The sequence below is a fragment of the Egretta garzetta genome, unplaced genomic scaffold (genome assembly GCF_000687185.1).
Source record: "Egretta garzetta isolate BGI_Z169 unplaced genomic scaffold, ASM68718v1 scaffold41, whole genome shotgun sequence".
Classification (NCBI taxonomy): domain Eukaryota; kingdom Metazoa; phylum Chordata; class Aves; order Pelecaniformes; family Ardeidae; genus Egretta; species Egretta garzetta.
In genome coordinates this window covers 1,575,865-1,580,779 of record NW_009258755.1, presented here as the reverse complement: position 1 = coordinate 1,580,779, position 4,915 = coordinate 1,575,865, and positions in this window count along the sequence as shown.

Genomic DNA, 4,915 nt, shown 5'->3' with positions numbered 1-4,915 from the left:
ACCCTCGGCGGGGGGCTGCGCCGCTGCCTGTGCGATAAGAAGAGACCCTCACACACGGCAGGAAGGTCCCATAAAACTCAGCAAGGCTCCCCCCCTGCAAATTCGTTACAGATTCTTCTCCGGATTAAAGGAAAAAAAGAAAGAATTATTTAAACCAAAGGGTGCGCAGGGCCACGCAGCCTCGGTGCATAGGCGCAGATCGATGAGTGTGCAGCAGTCGATGGCAGCCCGCAGTTTAAATCCACGACCGAGGTTTGTGCAGTTGGAAGGGAAACTGAGGAACAAGCCCCTGGCCCGCTGGGTGTGTACGCGGGGAAATGGCAGCACCCGGGGAAACAAGAAGGTGGAGCCGGGCTCATCACTCGGTGTGTGTATTCAGCGTGGTGGTAGTTCCACTGGCTCACGGGGGGCTACTTCCATGCTTTAAGTTATTCACATGCTTGAGTGATTTGCTGGATTGTGGCCATATGTAAAGCAATAAATATAAGTGGCTACTTCTGTGCAAATAAGAGATCCAGAGGTCTCGCAAGCAATTTTCCAGCAGATCCAGACCTCGCACTGTTAAGATAAAAGTGAAGAGAACTCTCTTTGCTCATTCAATTAAAAAAACCCCACCAACAATTAAGGTCACTGGGACGATACAAGTGTAAAGGAGCCTAAAGCCTTTCCTTTATGAATATCCGTGCTGGGCGCATCCAAGGCTGCATGTTCTGGAGAGGAACGGGAATCTACGAGCCCTGTACCTGTGCAGTTGTTTTCAGCCTCCTGAGCCACAAATCCTTGCACCCATTTTGGTGGACGCAGAGCTAAGGCACGAAGCGATTTCTTGCCAGGCTGGAGGGTGGCGTGTCGGCGTGAGAGTGGGTCCCAGCCCGTTTGGTGCTCCTTTGAAGTCAGCAGAGCCTGAGCTGGCAGCGCCGAGCACGAGGGGAGTTCCCAAGCAAGCAAAAACTCTCCCCACGAGGTTTGGGGAGGTTGGATTCCCATGATTTCTCCAGGGAAGGTCATGCGTGCTTCCCACTCCTCAGCTGGGATGGGAAGAGCAGCAGAGACGGAGGTGGCTCTTCTGCCCTTTCTCCTCTGTCTGCGGAGCCAAAGGCTCTGGCAGTTTGCATTTTTTTAGTGCAAAGTAAAACAGAGTTTGATTAAAATAATAATATCCAGCTTTTGGCAACGCTTCCTATAAATTCATGGCTTTAGCCTGGACTGTCTCATGGCCAGACCGTAAATTTTCGCGTTCTAACTCCCTGTGACAAATCTCTAGCCCCAGTCATTGTTATTTCCTTCAGCTTTCACATCCTGCTGGCAAAAACCTCCGACTCTGGTATTCTTCCCCCAAAACAGAAATTCCTACCACAAGGGCCATTACCCTGAGAACATTTTTTAATAAACATGTTTGGAAAATAAAAACAAGGCGCATGAAATACATGAATGCGAGCAACATCAAGTGAAGACCTGGAAGCAGTTTCAAGTAGTATTACAAATAGGAAATGGCTTGCCAGAGATAAAAATACTCCCTGTGTTTTGTTAACACCAACATGCAGCCGGGCTTTATTCTCATGGTTTATTTGGATGTTAAGGGACACCTTTGTCCTACTTGATGTACTTGTAACTCCTGGCTGAGCCACGAGGTCGGAGACTTTAGCTCGTAATCGGTGGGTGACTGGCGACATCCCTGACAAACACTGTCGATGTGCCACGATCAGGGCAACAGCCATTCTTGCATGTCAACACCTATGGCTCAGTGAGTCCACGCAAAGGACGCAGGGAGGGACGTTTCATAGCACAGGCCCTTTTTTTGAGTTCTGGTCCCTGCACCTGAGATGCTGTTCAAAACTTCAGCCCCCCAATGCAGAGCAGGGAAAATGGCTCCCACTGGCAAGGGTGGTTTGGGTTTGGGGTTTTTTTTCACAACAAAAAGGGATATTAATTACCCTGAGAGCAGCCTCATGGCTGACTTAGTGACAGTTGTAGGCTCTCAGCATCTTCTAGGGTGTTTCCTTTTAATTGTCTAGGGCACAGGGAATGTTGCATTTTTCTCTCTTCTCTACAAAAAAGGCTTCTGAAACCGGAGCGCAGCTCTAACAATTCTCTCTGTGACAATGGAGTACTTAATTCTTATGATGGCCAGGCACTGCCATTTGAGACCACTCAAATCCCCTCCGGTAGAGCTGGCAGTTCTGGGGACGCAAATAACACAACTTGGGGACCCGAGCAAGCGTTGTTTACATAGCAATATTGTGGGCCTACACTGGTCGGTGTAGGGTTTTTCCTCCTTGCAGCTGGAAGGAGCAGAAGCTGCGATGCACTCATCGACCCAATGGGGTATGTATTGATATACTTAAGTCCCATTGGCTTCCAAGGCAAAAATCAGGACATGCTCGGCTTGTACCGGACCTGGCTCTGGGGCTGGAGAGAGAGGGCTGGGAATATCTTCCCTTCTTATGGGCTTAGATGGGCTCATTTCATCTCACATGGCTGGGCGAGGAGAATAACTGGGCAGGTACTACTGTGCCTGGGAAAAAAAAAAAATTCCCAACCAGAAAATACTTAATCTCCTGCCACAGAAATCGATCAGCTGTTTGGGACCAGGGTATGTCTGATGTTTAGGGGAATCATAGAATCATAGAATGCTTTGGGTTGGAAGGGACCTTTAGAGGCCAACCAGCCCTTTGCAATGAGCAGGGACATCTTCAACTCGATCAGGTGGCTCAGAGCCCCGTCCAGCCTGGTCTTGGATGTTGCCAGGGATGGGGCCTCTACTATCTCCCTGGGCAACCCGTTCCAGTGTTTCACCTCATTGTAAAGAATTTCTTCCTTATATCCAGTCTAAACCTACCCTGTTTTAGTTTAAAACCATTACCCCTTGTCCTGTCACAACTGGCCCTGCTAAGAAGATTGTCCCCATATGAAATGGATGAATTAAAATTGGAGGAAACCCTCCAAAGGAGCTCCGTGAAAGTTTTTCATGGGCTGAGGAAGAGAATATGCAGCTCAGGATATGAAGACCGTGCTGACCCTGTCTGGAGGCTGTGGGCATGAGCAGACAACAATGCAGCCCCATGTTAGAAACACGTTGTATTAGAAATCACAGAGCGGTTACCTTACTTTTCTGGCTGGGAGAAATGAAACTGAAGGAGGAGTAAGGAGTCAAGATGAAGCAGCTTGAAAAGAAGAAGAGAGGTCTTATTTCTGGTTCCCGTAAGATGTCTCGTGCAGAGACTGTCACAAGAAGAAACCTTCGTTGAATGCAATGCCACAAAGCCAATGTGCAGTCATATTAAGAAAAGTCTGTGTGCTCTCTAGATCAGCTCAGGAGTGGTGTGTTCTAGGAGTGATAATTCTGAATCTCATTCTTTGGTGATGATATCCAAGCAATTACGTTTTACTGACTTATTTTAATGGCAGACTTTCTTAAATCTAGTTGAAATAAGCTTGCAGAAGGAAAACGGGATGGCTAAGCTGGTAATCGTGATGTAGTTTCTATAAAGACAATGACAATCCTCATAATTTATTCCTTGTTACTCTTCACAGCATGCAGTTAATTTCACTGGAAACTTAGTTTGCACATACATGCAAGCAGAGCACATGGAGCGTTGTGGGCAGAATGCCCACCCTGACCATCCCAGAGGATTATGAATGCCAGTCCATTATGAAGAGAAGAGCGGAGCCGAGCGCAGGCCTTAAGAAGAAACCCACCGGTCCGGTCCTGCTACCGTTTCCATTGGAGGGAACTGTGGGGTGCTTCCCTCTGAGAAGATAGATGCTGGAGGAGTTGTCCTCAGCACAGTGAGGTCTCCTAGTGGGGCAAAGAAAAGCCTCACTGTGTCCGTTAGGAGGTGCCTGATCTGAGGCTGCAAACCTGGGCTTTAGCCAAATTAGTGAAAAGTATAAAAATCACAAAAAGCAGTTATTGATATCCTGGCAAGAAATTCAAGACTGCCTCTGACACTCATCTACACATAATGCTATAGTCCAACACCACTTAACTCCTAAGGGCATGACATTAGATACGTAATCCTGGCTCTGTGGCTTCTGTGATTAAAACGCTGTCATGCAACCTAGCTTAGTAACTGGTGCTGGATGCTCTTACAGTACCCCAAGGGGGCTCTTGATGTTTTAGGCTGTAGCCAAGAGACTCCTGTGAGAGTTGCTGTGGACTGGAGATGCTGTACTAACCTGTCTTTCAACTGCTTCCCACTCTCCCATTTGCCCTGTGAAGTGTTTGTGGATGGGACCCCTCTTTCCTCTGGAAGTGAACTCTTCCCTCCCAACTCCCTCTGCCAGCAAACAGTAAAACCGCAAGGGAGCTGTGGGGCTGGGTCGGGTTTGGGTCTCTTGCACCAAGAGGATGAGATGGTTGCTGGAAACTATGCATGTGAGTGCAGAACAACCCTGTGCCTTTAGCACAGAGGGTCAGACAGATGCTTCATGTCTCCTGGACTCTTCTGCATGTAGGACCTTTAGCCGTGATGTTACTGGCTCATCCTGCAAAACAGCAGCTCCTAAAGCTGAGCCCAGCTACCTAGGTGTCACATTGGCTGTGCGCCTGCTGAAATCAGCAAAATGCAGGACACCGAGCTCTGGTTCACGTTTCAGGCACATGGACAAGGGTCAAGCCATGAAGACTGTGTTTAAACTGATGGGTCTGGGGTGCTTCCAGACCTTCAGATCCTGGTGCATATCCTGGCCATCTACTTTGGTATAGTGCTTTAAGCAGCCAAACCCACGTTGAATAGTCATAGATATTCAACGACAGGAAGGAAACCAGGCATGCAGGCAAGCTAAGAGGCAACCACAGTGTGTTCTCATCAAGTCCTTGGTGTGTGCTAGAGGAGATGGGCACCTGGAAAGCCCTGTGTAGCTCATATGCCATACAGGCCTGCTTCCGACGCACTTTGTCAGGTACCACTTT